Source organism: Halichoerus grypus, chromosome 1, assembly GCF_964656455.1.
Source record: "Halichoerus grypus chromosome 1, mHalGry1.hap1.1, whole genome shotgun sequence".
In the NCBI taxonomy this organism is placed as follows: domain Eukaryota; kingdom Metazoa; phylum Chordata; class Mammalia; order Carnivora; family Phocidae; genus Halichoerus; species Halichoerus grypus.
Window position 1 is genome coordinate 34270137 of NC_135712.1, and position 14329 is coordinate 34284465.

The 14329-nt window shown below is 39.6% G+C and overlaps 1 long non-coding RNA gene across 6 annotated transcripts in view; it reads right to left on the reverse strand.

Annotated features, from left to right (window-relative positions):
• Positions 1-14329, reverse strand: part of LOC118528430 (uncharacterized) — a 68400-nt gene that overhangs the window by 47215 nt on the left and 6856 nt on the right. For 5 of the 6 annotated variants that reach the window (XR_013443101.1, XR_013443112.1, XR_013443097.1 and 2 more), the window contains 3 exons: positions 13035-13173; positions 12646-12746; positions 4471-4541 (listed from right to left, as the gene is read on the reverse strand). This is a non-coding gene — a long non-coding RNA (uncharacterized LOC118528430). Of the gene's footprint in view, positions 1-4470; positions 4542-12645; positions 12747-13034; positions 13174-13283; positions 13363-14329 lie in introns of those variants that run through there. The other variant, XR_013443105.1, reaches the window with a different exon arrangement.

A 14329-nucleotide genomic window follows, 5' to 3' on the forward strand; every position in this document is an offset into this window, starting at 1 on the left:
GATTAGATGAATACTCGAGACAAAGAAAAAGGCAAATGGAAAAGGAGGTTCCGTGTACATTTTCATAATTCATTTTCAAATTCTTGAATTTGGCTCCTCTGTCCTTCCTACTCAAATTGCCCCCAATATTGCTAACTCAGAATAGAAGCCGCTGCTTGCCGACTGGTCTTTCCAACTCCACCTATTGATGATGCAGGGGTGGTGCCCACAGTTCTCCCCTTCAGGAGCGATGCACTTATTCCCCAGTTTCTGAGAGTCTAGACGGCTGGCAATTTTCAGCTGAGTCTCTCTCCAAAATTTCCTGAAGCCAGTGGTTCTCAAACTTTAATTTGTATTAGAATCATAGAGAGAGTTTAATGCACGGAAGGCTGTGCCTCCAGATTTCTGATTTAGTAGGTCTGCAGTGGGGGCTGATATTCTTTTACTAAGCACCAAGGTGATGCTCATGCCGATGTTCTGGGGAGCTACACTTTGAGAACCACTGTCCTAAGCTGAAAAGAGCTGCCTCACCCAAAGCCACACTTTCCTCCATGGAAGCAGCCCAGATGCCAGATTGGGAGTATAAAAGCCAGGCCTCCTTGCAAATGCAAATTGCATTGCATTTCAATATTCCCCTCTGTCCAATTCTATGTCCATTCTCCCCCTTTGGTGTTGATCCTACATGTACTGTGAGGCCCAAGTTGATGTACTTAAAATACCTATCCAACATTTTAGTGGCTCTCCAATGTCTCTAACTTATGTCTATCTTTTGTATTCTCCCAACTTCTGGATTGATAACTACCTAGCCTCTACTGGCTGTTGAATGTCACTGGGGAAAGCACAGACAAATCCATAATGTCCCGTTCCAAATGAGCCCTCTGCCCTGCATTATAGTACTAGGATATGTGTGGGTAGCTTTCTCTCCCACTTTCCACATGAACAATTTTGTCTAATTTCTCCCTATCTCCTACTTCACTATTTTCTAATGCTCTCAGAAGATGGCCTTTTCATCACCTTACCAACTGCACAAACCAGATGCAATGTCATCCTCCACATCCCTCTCCCTTAATCCCCAAATCTAGTCCAATATCAAGTTCTGATGAATCTGTCTAGAATATATCTCTCCTCCGATTTCTCCACATCTCTACTTCTCCACTCTCTATTCATGCCCTAGTGCAGGCAAATACTATTTCTCACTCTGCTAACATTAAAGCCTTCCTGACTAGAACCAGGATTTTGTCACCTTCCACCTGCCCTCTCCCTTGGCAGTGTTTCTAAAACAAAACCTTTCATCTCTCCCTTTTAATGAACCCTCTCTATAGTCTTCTACCATAAACATCCTCATGACCCACCCCCACTCCACACATATACATATTGCTCTTAGGATAAAGTTCAAAATCCTCAACTTGGGTTACAAGGCTGTTTATGTATATATTCGGCTTATAGCTCCTGCCTCATTTTGTATCCTATGTACAGTACAATGTGCTCCAATTTATGCTAAACAATGTGAAGTTTCTGAGCCCTTGCATAAGCCACTCATCCAGAAAAGTGTGTCTGAGTTCCCAAGGCTGTGAAAACAAGCAAACAAAAAAAATTTATGGCAACAAATTTTAAAGCTTTCCAACCCTTGAGAATATATCCTCAGACCCTGAGAGGCTGGTCATGAATCCTAGGTTGAGAAACACTGTCATAGATGCAGTACTCTGATATAAAAGCAAAACAATATATATAGAATTTTAGGGATAGAATGGACATTAAATAAAAGCAAGTCCAACTCTCGTAGTTTCCAAATAAAGAAAATGATGCTCAGAGAAGTTAAACCATGTACAATGGAAATTAAAGGGGTCAGAACTAGGCTGGGAAGTGGGTGGGAAAAATTGAAGGAAATCTATAAATTAAATACCAAAAAACTAAAAAAAAAAAAAAAAAGTTGCGGGGACTTCATCATCAATTTTTTGAAATCCGATAGAGATAAATCCAATGTGTATATGAGGTACAAGGAACAGACTGGGAGGGCAGAATCCCACATGGTCTCCAAGACTGACTGTCCCTTTCAGAAGGCATTGTTGCCAGTGCGTCCTTGTTAAAGGCCATGGAGACTTAGAATGAGAGGATAACCGACATCCGCATCTCTTTGAGCATGCTGGGTATGGCTGTAATAGTTCATGTCTCAGGAAGAAGTGTATGTTATATTATTAACCAGTATACACACGTGAAGCAAACATGCCCATGCATACAACTAAATAATAAAAATTTCCACAAAGCAATGTTCTGATGTTTTCTATCTTATTTTGTTCTATTCTAAATCATTAAGAGAAAGGTTAATTGTGACCTGCTTTATTGTTTTCACAGTCCATTAATGGGTTGTAACCTACAGTTTGAAAAATAATGTATACTTAATTTCTCATTATTTAGTCTGGATTTGAGGTCTTCTTTGTGTTCTTTTACTCATAACAGCAATAATACTTTATAATACCCCTAGTGTATGTTCCCTTCTTGGTAAATTGCATTTGGTCCCACAACAATCCTTATTAAGATTAAGCCATGCAGTAGGAAGAAGAAGATATAATGTGTCTTAGCTTTGGCTACCATAATAAAATACCACAGACTGGGTGGCTTAAATAACAAAAATTTGTTTCTTTTATGATTCTAGAGGCTGGAAGAGATCAGGGTGGCAGCATGATCAGGTTCTGGTGAGTGATTTCTTCCTGGCATTCAGCCAGCACCTTCTTGCTGTGTCTTCCCATGGTGGAGAAAGAGAGAAAGGAAGCTCTCTGATGCCTCTTTTTATGAGGACCCTAATCCCATCCTGAGGCCTCTTTCATGACCTCATCTAAACCTAATTACTTTTCAAAGGTCTCATCTCCAAATACCATCCACATTGGAATAGGGCTTCCACAGATGAATTTTGGGTGGACACAATTCAGTCCATAGCATAATGCGAAGCAATACTCTTCCAAAAAGAGTTCTGGTCTTGGTGGAAAGGAAGACATGGGGAAAGTGAAAGGTAGTCCTTTGATACAAAAATCCCATCTGCCTTGGGATCACAATTCCAGGATAGATAGTTAGAAATATCTATATTAAAGGCAAGGGTTTAGTCCTCATTTTTGTATTATAACCTACAAAATTTCAAAACTCTTTGAAGCCTGACAACACAGGGTAGTATGGTGGCATAACTTAGCTAGGAAGTGATTAGATCATGAAATGGTGATATCTTCATTCTCCACAGCCTGGGAAAAGTGTGAAGGAAATCTAGAGGTGTTTGTGTGATATCTCAGTGGTTGTGTCGTTGATAGCCCAAAGTCAGAGACTTTCATATCATACTATCAGAAATCTTTGCTAGGATTTCTGTTAGGATTTACTGAGGTGTTTGTCTTGGATAACAGAAGGAGATGGCCAGGGGCGTCTGGGTGGCTCAGTCGGTTAAGCGTCTGCCTGCGGCTCAGGTCACGATCCCAGGGTCCTGGGATCCAGCCCCGCATGGAGCCCTGCATCAAGGCCTGCATCGGGCTCCCTGATCAGCAGGCCTGCTCTTCCCTCTCCCTCTGCCCCTCCTCTCTACTTGTGCTTGCTTGTGCGCTCTCTTTCTGTCTCAAATAAATAAATAAAATCTTAAAAAAAAAGGAGATGGCCAGCATTCCAAGAATTTTCTTGTGCAGAGAAAGACGACATTAAGACACTTCACAGAAGATACAATAAGGACAGCAACCAAATCTGGAAACCAGGCAAGATGATCTACATCTCAACTGGAGCGACCCGGAAGCCAACAGATAAGGATAACATAACATTATGTCTGTTGTCAATGTGCCTAAATGTCATCCAGAGAAAAGAGTAAAATAGGGGAGATGGAGACAAAGCCTGCAGATCTGGATAGGCACCACAAAGATATTGAAAAGGCAGAAAGAAATTGTTAAACTGAAGTAGACTGTTACATATTTAATTGCTAAGTTTGTGACTTAAAAATGTGACACTATTATACTTCACTTTTCTATGCTCACTCTCCATTTAAGTATTCTGACTTGTCATTATAACTTAAGAAAATTATAAGGTGATTTCTAAAAATATAACATAGGTTATCATAAGAAGCTTGGGTCAAAAACAATGTGATTTTATGCTAATATTTTTGGAACCAAGTAGTTAACTCCTCATTTCCCTTTACTCCAAAGATGATAATAGATTGATCTATGTCACATGTGAATATTACAGGTGTTACACAAATTTTCACACAATTCTCATTTATAAAACTGGTGTTCTTTGTACTGTTCTCTATAAAAAAATTACTCTATTTTCAAAAGTCCTTCAAAACATGTTAAAAGATAACTGTATAAGAAAGGTTAAATCCAAGGTAAATAGTGAGCCATTTCTGGATAAATCTGTAGCTTAGAACACAACAAACTCCATTTGGTCATGGAGCACCATAATACTTGAGCCATCTGTGCAACCCTTAGCTATTTCTAAGTCATCATTGACTTATACCTACTATGTACTTACCACTGTGATAAGTAGGCACTGAGGACACAAATTGACCAGGACAGAATTCCTGCCCTATCAAAGCTGATTGCCTAAATTGAAAAAACAGAAAAATTAAACAGTTACAAACATGAATATTGCAATCTCTGGCATGTTTCATGTGCTAGGGGAGTGGGAAGCAGGATCTTGGTTGTGCAAGGTTGGCTGTGTAGGGAACATTATAAGGGACAACTTCACAAAGAGGTGATAACTGGACTAAATTTTATGTTATGGAGAGGAATTTTGTGTTAAGGTTTTTGTTTAGTTTTTGGGGTTTGTGTGTGTGTGTGTGTGTGTGTTTAATGTTCCTTTTCCACAGTGAAGGGACTTGATGGAATCAAGTGAAAATATTAGAATGAAGTAAATTGGTGCCCCCCTCAAATACGGAGATTTAATTTTGTGGGTTGAATGCTATGACAAATAAGCCATGTAAAGATAACTTTTAAAATCCATGCGGTAGTTATTTATTTTGAGGAGACTGCAATATACACCTATAAATATGAACAAATACCAATGGCCCTAGTATTATCAGAATGACTACTTGTAGCTTGGAATAAAATATCAAGCAGTGACACCATGTACCAATTCAAATATTTTTGTACTTTAAAATATTTAGACAGATGAAGATAGGTACCTAGAAAACTTTTTGATGGTCCAAAAATGGTTCAAGTAATATTGATGAAATGTGATTATAAATGTGTCATACCTTGACCCAGGTTCAACCAATCAAATTCACTTTCTCAAGAATGTGAAGTTGGAACAGATTCTATTTGGCTTTGGTGCTGGCCTCTGCAAATCATGTAAAATTAGGACTGGGACAATCATATTTGCCTAGCAGCTTTGTTGTGCAATTACAGAAGGGTAAAACCCAGAAGAAAGCAAAAGGAAAGGGCCACATAGACCTGAAGAGAGGAAGGGAGAGGTGAGGATTTCTGGGTTGTCTTGACTGCCTTGGTTTCAGTACTTAAGTTTCAGTCCCTTACAGGGTCTGGCCGCACTCCTCGTTCTTGGATTTCCTGAGACAGGTCAAGATTGCTCCTGGTTCTACCAGGTAATTATGATTGGATTTTGTTACATCCAAGCAAATAATACACTTGTGTCTTTAAAAATATGTATAGAAGGTAGCCCAAGAAAAGGCAACAAGTTGTTCAAAGCACAATATATGCCACCTCCCTATCATTTTTTGTTATTGACTCTGCTGAATGAAAAGCAATAGAATATAAATAAATTCAAATGCTGCCTTTATAGTCCCCTGGGGTATACAGTAGAACTAAAATCATATGTAATCTTAGTTGAATGAAATGGCTCCATAATTTTATCCATAATATTCAGTTTAGAGAAAAATTATTCATTTTATCATTTCCATGTTTATTCTTTTGTTAAGTAGATTAAACTAAAATGCTCTGGTGATCCTGGAATTTCATTTAGGATTATGATTCTTTTCATCTGGAAAGAAGGTTGAAAGAAGAGTAGTTGATTAGTCATTTATTTCCAGAAACTTGAATATATTGAGTGTCTAACTGAATTTTCAATTATCTAGATGTTGGATATATGTAAACCTTAAAAATAGAATAAGCAGGGGTGCCTGGGTGGCTCAGTTGTTAAGCGTCTGCCTTCGGCTCAGGTCATGATCCCAGGGTCCTGGGATCGAGCCCCACATAGGGCTCCCTGCTTGGCGGGGAGCCTGCTTCTCCCTCTCCCACTCCCCCTGCTTGTGTTACCTCTCTCGTGGTGTCTCTCTCTGTCAAATAAATAAATAAAATCTTTTAAAAAAAAATAGAATAAGCAACTGCCACTTGATAAGTCATAAATTAGGGCAGCATTGGGCATGGAAAAAACTTCGCAGAGACAGATGTGGTCTTAATGACATCAGCTAATTTTCCTATTGAGTGGCTACCCTCCCGATCCTGTTCTATTATTCAAGAACTCTGTAGACGCTCTCCTTGCCACTGGCCCCCCTCTAAATTCCTTTTCTTATTAACTCTTCGGAAATTTATTCACACAAAAGGGATTGATAGTTGCTCAGTGTAAGCCCTCCCAGGAGAACTGTCACTTTAAGCCTTTAATTAAACAGAACAATCTTTTAGTGCAGGATTTTTCCAAACAGTGGTCAATAGAAAAGGGAATATTCGAGGAACACGGAAGCTTCCCTGCTGCATCTTCCCATGCCACAGAGGTGACTGTCCACTCCGTTTCTCTCCTTAACAAATCAGGCCTTGGTTGGCAGGAAACGTGTGAAGCAGAAGTAGTTCTTACACTAATTCTGTCTTCGCACTGTAACCATTATCTTTGCCATTCTCATTCATGAATCTTTTTTTTTTTCCCTTGAAAGTTTATACATTCTCCCCAGAGGAGAAGAAGAAAAAAAAGTTGAATTGAACTCAGTGAAGGATTAAACAGATGATATCAGGGAGCGATGGCACCAGCGGCAGTTTTTGTGCACACGTATGAAATAAAATTCTACAAACAATAACGGTGACATACATAAAAGGTAGGAGGCAACTTATTCAAACCCATTTCCTGCGTGTTGGTCCCTTGCAAAGTTCCATGAAACCTTGCAGTACGGGTGCTTAAGACAAATAATGCCGGGGGAGTGCTGAGGGGTGACAGGCCGCCTGTCTACCAGACTGGACGAGCTGTAGCAGCCGAGATACACTCCGGCCCGCGACTGCGTCAGGCAAGAGCTAGAACTCCCCAGACCGAGGCAGCTGAAGGGGCAGGCCACAGAGCTGCAAACACAAGGGCTGGACCCGTGATCACGACAGTCTAGAAAACCCCACCACTGAAGAGCTGAGGTCTCTCTTCCAAGTCCGATCTCTGTTTCAGCCAGAGGGTAACGGACAGCAGAAAAACCCACCGTGCAACTCGTCTTGTTTTGTGAATATTCTAGATAAATACTTCCTCAGGACGGGTCTGTGTGAGGTCTGACCACTTGCATTTGTTTTTATGAAAATATAAAAAATATAAAATGTAATATAGAGATTTAGTATATATACATCTGTATGGCTTTATCAAGTACTTACTCTTCATCTCTCAACAAATAATTTCTGTGCCAGAAACTCTGTTGCATACATCACATACACGCGCTGAGACACAGGGCAAAGAGCAAGAATGGGCTTTGGAATTGGAATTGTGACAGGGTGAGAATCCCAGTGTTGCTGGTGACCGACTGTATGACTTGAGCAAGTTATACTCTCCAAGCCATATTTCTTCTTCCATGAGGTAGAAGATATGCTTGCAAGGTTGGCATGGGGATTAATAAAAACATATGAATAGCACCTAACATTATTAGGATAGCTACGGCGTTCCATCTTGATCAGTTTGTTTATATTATTACACTTTGCTCTGAAAAAGAATTCTGGTAATCAGGACATGTATATAAATTCTTAATTTCAAAAACATAAATGATCAGGCAACAAATTAAAATAATATTGGATCAGATTAAAAAATAACTCTTTGGTAAAACATGGGGGTGCTTTTTATTGAAATAGTCTGTTAGAGCAGGGATGCATAAAAATAAAACAGTATTTGTAAATAGTTTCTTCCAAAATTCACGCTGCTAACTGTTAATTACTAGGCCATTAATCAGTGGGAAATATATCTGTTCTTGGTAACAGAAAAGGGGTGGGGGACTTCTCACGAAAGCTACTCACACACAACACACAATTCCATAGAACACATCTAAATAAGTCAGTAGTGTGGGTGGGTTGCTAGGGAATGCTGTTGCTTAAAGTTCTTATGTTATAGCTTAGAAAACATGGGTCGATGTGGAAATTAAGAGAATTAAGTGGTCAAAGCCATCCACAAACATGTATTTTGGAGATATTGCATACTGTCACAGATTGTACAAAATATCCCACATGTAAGCTGTAATAACCAGGTGATTTCTGCTCGAAAGAGATGCCCATGATAGAGCTGAGAGGATGCTCACCATTTAACAGGAATAGTCTCTGTCATACCTTGCTCAAGTTGCAGCTTAAAGATCCTTAAATTTAAGCAAACAAGCCCAAAGCCTTCAATCCAGGGCTCTGAATACAGAGATCCCTCAGGGATGTTAAGTAGCAAATTAACTAAGCTGATATATTCCTAAGGAATTTACTGTCTAAAAGTATTCCTATTCCTACCTGTTCCTGAAGAATTTATTTCCCCAAATTATTGTAATAGAATGAAGTTAATCTGGAGTCTATTTATAGGAAAGCATAAAGAAAAAATGTATTTTTAAGAAAAAAAATTGCACTGCTTGCCTCTTTTTATGAGCCAAACTTACTCCAAAACAGGACCAGGACATTTTTAGCATCCAGTGGGTACACAGTCAGTTAGGTTAGATGTTTCTAATACAACTCCGGCTAATAGTAAAAGTGCAATATTTACAGGTGCTTTGTGGAAAAAAAAAGAATTTAAATAAGTGGAACACATCATCTACAATTAAGTGAAGTATTTAGAAGCATAAATAAATAATAAGCAAACAAGCAAATAGATAAATCCCCAGCATTGGATGCTTTAAATACATTATCCTTTTTCATCTTCACAAGAATTCCATTTTACAGATGAGGAAAGTGACACATCCTGAGGCTTTCTCACCCCAGGAGCCAGGGCTGGAATGCCAGTATCCTAGCTAGGGTCACACCCTCAAGTCAATCATCATCGCAAAGGGTATAGGTGGAAATCAAAGGACTATTGAAGAGATACATAAAATGCAGTCAAGCAATCTGATCATGGAAGAGAAAAGATACCGGGAATGTATTTCCTATTACTGAGACAGAATGAAGAAAAATGCTCCAGTAAGGGGCATCTAACTTGACTGGTGAAACACAGCACAGGACTGACGTAGTTGAGCTTCCCCATGAAGGTACACAGGCTGTGCCCTGTAAAGGGATTAGGTATTATTTTTAAAAACGGTGGGTTTCACCTTGAGGCATCATCATCTGTACTGCTTCCTTCCTTACCCAAAGATAGTTAAGTAAGTCATTACTTTTCCCTAAATTAAAATTAAATTCAGAGAGGGAATATATTTTGAAATTAAGATCTGTAATAAAGAATGGATTTTATAGAGCTTCTATAGTTTTGCCATCATTTTTAGAGTACACGATTGAATCAGCTGAAGGCTTGGAAAAAATATACTCTGGGGAGCCATTCAGTATTGGCTAAAAAAATAAACTCTGTTTTAATGGGGGTTTTTTTGTTGTTGATTTTATCACTTGTTTCTAAAATGCTATGATCAAGCCCTTGGAAATCCTGACTTCTCAGTTTCTTGCATGGATTCTATGGGAGTGCAGAATAATTTAAGCTTTTCATCTGAGTTAGAATCTTCTGTAGTTCATCAACCTTATCTGTCACGTATATGTCACTGAAATGAGAAAAACTTTAGAAGGCAGGAAAAAAATTAAAAACAAATTAATGTGGGAAGATGATATAAATCAAGTGGTGAAGCCAAGAGTGAATTATCAAAAGATCTTTCATCAGGAGTGAATACATTTTTCTTTCTCAAGAGGAACCCATTATGTGTTTTTGTTTGCACTATTATACATCAAGTGGCATATTAAAGAAACAGATTTATTAGGATTTAGAATGTGTTTTACTCTGATAGGAAAGAATAGTGGTCCTTCAAATTTAATTTGAAAAGGCTTAAACCGTGAAAGTCTACATAGACCCTGTCTAGTAATGAATGCTAAGAAAAACAAATACTATTTTTAACTCAAAAGACATGAATGGATCCTCTCCCATAAGAAAAAAAATACCAAAACAATACCATTTTACAATAAGCATTATTTATTCTATCTAAAATCCTCAGAGTTTATTTAGTCAGATATGGTAGTCTGGCATTTTTGTGGTAAAACATGCTCTGTTTCCTGAAAGGGGAGAGAAACAATTAAAACAAGGATTTTTTAAGCTTATTTTTCCTCTGGGACAAACTGATTGGCTTTACCAATGGGTTCTGAAGGACACATCTAGGTAAAATGGAAATCTCAATAAGGGATTGAGATTGCCAAGCAATTTGGGAAAACATCAAAGGTACACAGAAATTCAGAGATAAAGAAAAATGTGCTTTTCTGTGGTAATCTCCTTGTAACTTGCTCAATCACCATACCTGTTTTTTTATTAGAGAAATGTAAATTTTAGCCATATTGGAGTCTTTCTGGAGAATAATATGTGTGAAGTGTGTGTGTGTGTGTGTGTGTGTGTGTGTGCACACGTGCAGTTGAGAGAGAGAGAGAGAGAGATGGTTGTTGGGGAAGAAGTGTGTAGACATTTGATTTGGTCTAATATACTGGAAGTGTAAAGATTAGGGGAGAGAGACTATTGCAATCCAGAGAATGCTCTAACCAGACATTTGCAAATGTCTTACAAGTTAAGCAGAAAAGGGTTTTTTCCTTTCCAGGGAGGAGTAAACAGGCTAGAAAGAAACAGGTACGGTGATGTAGCATCACGGTGTCCTGATGGGACAGTAGATCAGAGAATGTTTTACTGTGAGGCCAGACTATTCTTGACCAGGGGCCCTTAGGTCTGGTTGTATGCTGGCTCAGGCTGAAGGTGAGTCAAAGTTCAGGTACCTGGGGGAAGAAAAAAATACTGAAGCTACTTAAGTTCCGTTAACCATCATCTAGTTCCGATTGCTCAGTGGGGACAAGCAGTTCAGCTAAACATGTGTGAGGCAAAGAACGAAAATTTGGGGCATCTGTGTCTGGCCTTGTCCCAGCTAAACAAGGGGGCATCTGTGGGTTGTGTCAAAGTCATATTCCGTAACATGGTTCTCGGCAGGACACTGTTTCCTGGAACAAAAAGCGGGGGGTGGGGGGTGGGGGTGGATTTCTTTAACCTCTGCTGTGTTCTGGGATCATGGGGCTGGGGCAAAATTTCAACAATGTCAGTCTTGATGTCACTCTTAGCTCAGCCTTTTGTCCTTGAACTTGCCCTAAATAAGAAAGGCTCTCCTGTATCCTCTCCTGCCAGAAAGATCCTGGGAGAATCGGTTCCCTCTACCAAAGGGTCAGGAAAGAAGAATGACGTTGGAAAGCCTTTACAGAGGAAACCACAGTATCTGAGCTGAGAATGGCCTCCTAAAACGCTCATGGTCCCTCTAACAAGATAAAAAGTGCCTGGAAGGGGCATATCCTGGCATAAAGGCCCCTCAGCTGCTCAGAGGGTCACTCCTGGAGTGTGTGGCTTATTTCCAGAGCTCTGAGCATGGGAGACATTAGATGCAGCCTCTGGACAGTTGGCGGGAGAAAAAGCAGCATACAAGGAGTTAAGTGGAGGTTTGAAGCCCCTTCCAGGCACATGTTGGTGACTGGGTTTGGTCTGAACAGAAAGAACAAAAGGTCACATCTGACAGCAGATTTCATCAGGGTGAGAAAGTATATACCAGTGATTTTATTATGTCCCAGAGGCTCAGAGGGAGGAGGCATCTGAAATTAAGCGGGTGGTGACTTTTTCCCCCTCCTGGGAAATAAATGCTGCATAAACTTGAATAAAGTTCATAAACCTTTGAACTCCTTGTGTTTCATTTTCTTAATCAAGAACACTACTTACCACTCTGATGACTAGTAAGTTTGTCCTGTGAATTTATAGGCACCTAAGAGCTTGAGATAAAAGTTCTTCAAAGTAGGACGCCAAGGATTGTCATTGTTATATATACCGCTACCATCAAAAGCAGCAAAATGCATCATAAATTATATAATTAACTCTCTAAGGGTGAAAAGAAATTAGTTGTGCTCATAAGTAACAAAATGCTGAAAACTCTCATTCAATTTCACTGTTTAGGAGCATTTAGACCTTTTATCACTCTTGTGATAAATTAGAAGTGGGAATGGAGTCTGTGTTTTCTATAATTTTGCAGTAATAATGCCATTTCTGACATACTTTGTCTCCGTCATTAGGTAATACGATTTGCTTCTTAATTACATTTCTGGGTGAAAGTAAAATAACAAAGAACCACACCAATGAATTCATCTCCTTATAATACATGTTACAGTGAGCCTCGGTCAATGCTAAAGAGATGGAGAGGAAAGAGACTCAGGAAACCAGATTAGATTTTCCCTTTCTCTTACTTGTCCTAGTTTACAGAATGTTATTATTCTGCATTCGATAAATTAAATGTAATTACATTTTACTGTCATGTCCATTTCTCGCAACGTTGAAGTGTAGATTGTAGCTTACCCAGAAGCCTTAAACATGGGTCCGCGGGAAGTGGCAATGAACAAAATTATTCCAGTCCTGCTTTCTGTCTCCCATTATCAAAGCTTCCTTTAACCGCTCTCCTAGAGGAGGGACAGGCCCACCACAATTAGAACACCAACTAACAGAGATCACCTAGAGAGACTCCAAAAGTCTCATGCACAGTAATTTTTAGAGATTTTCCATTATCCTTTATTCAGCAATATTCACGATACCCATCTTAGTGGTCGGTGAGTGATTCCGAATCTGAGGGGTCATTTCCTCCCCTTATCATCACTCTGCAAGGTCAGGGAAATTCTGTCGTCACCCCCCCCCTCCCCCCCCCGTCCCGAGGCGGCCTCTTAAAGCTGCCACAACTTTGGACTGCTTACCTCGTTGATTTGGGCGCCAGCGACTAGGAAAAGACTCCCTTCCTCCTCCTCACTCCCCCTTGGAAGAGCCAGCTGAGAGCAATACTGCAGAGCAGGCTGACCTCAGTTGACACTCCAAAAACATTTATTTAGCGCTGCGCTAGATGTGAATAGAAATAAAGATAAATAAATACAGGAGCCCAAGTCCTACAGAAGCTGACAATGTATTAATCCACTTGGGAAGATTTGATAAGTTTATTCACACTAAACTGTTATTAGCTGACAAGTGTTAGTTCCATCAGGTGTGATTGCAACAGGTTTCTTAGCAACACCATTTCTCTTCCCTCCATTGGTATGTAGCAGGGGGAGAGGCTGGGTGACTGGGTATTGCGTGGGAACAGCTTCAGAGAAAATCTGTCAGAGCATTATAAAGTTGCCCAACAGAGGCTCCAGAGAACAGGCTGTCATTTTATTTCATCCCGGACCTTTTACAGAATCGGCTCCCCGAAATTTCCCTTAACAGATGCTCTGCCAACTAAAAGGGCAAGTGTGCAGAGCTGACCTCGGAGCCAAGAGTCTCAGGAGACTCATTTTCTCATTAAGGATTTTATTCCCTTCAAAAGCACCATAATGTAGCTTGAAAAACTACTTTCCTTTAAGAGCTTGGTTCACTGCCTGATGTACTTTTCCCGGTAATGGCCACAGAATTTAGGTTCAACGTGCAGTAAGCCTAAAGGCCACCATGTCAAGTGTTCAAAACATCAGGAATTTCGGGCTGGAGATAAAGTGGCCTTCTGAGTGAATTTCACATTTGAGTGGATTGTGATGGTGTCCTGAAAAAAAGTTTTTTTGGGGAAAAAGTCTAGGTGGCCTTTTTATGAGAGATACCTGGATTTCTGTCTGCCTGTCTATAGATATTTTTATATCTATATACCCAAAATACCATACATGTGTATATATACATATATAATTTCTTATATTCATTTGTGGTTATTTAACAGTAAAACAAAAAATGAAAACCAGGAGCCAACCTGCTTACACAAAAAATTATAAGATATTTGTTTTATTTGGTCTATAATTATAAAACAGTAAAAATATATAATAATAATAATTAAAAAGAAAACTAGGGGCCATACTGTTACGGAACCTGGACTGGATCACCCGACGGAAGAACCAAATGGCACTCGGAGATCTTGGAGGATCGGAGGTTTATTTATCGCTGGTGGGCTCAGAGGACAGGGCTCCCAAAGATCTGAGCTTCGAGCACAAAGGGGGCAATTTATACACTTCTACTTCCACGTACTTGGCACTTTTGG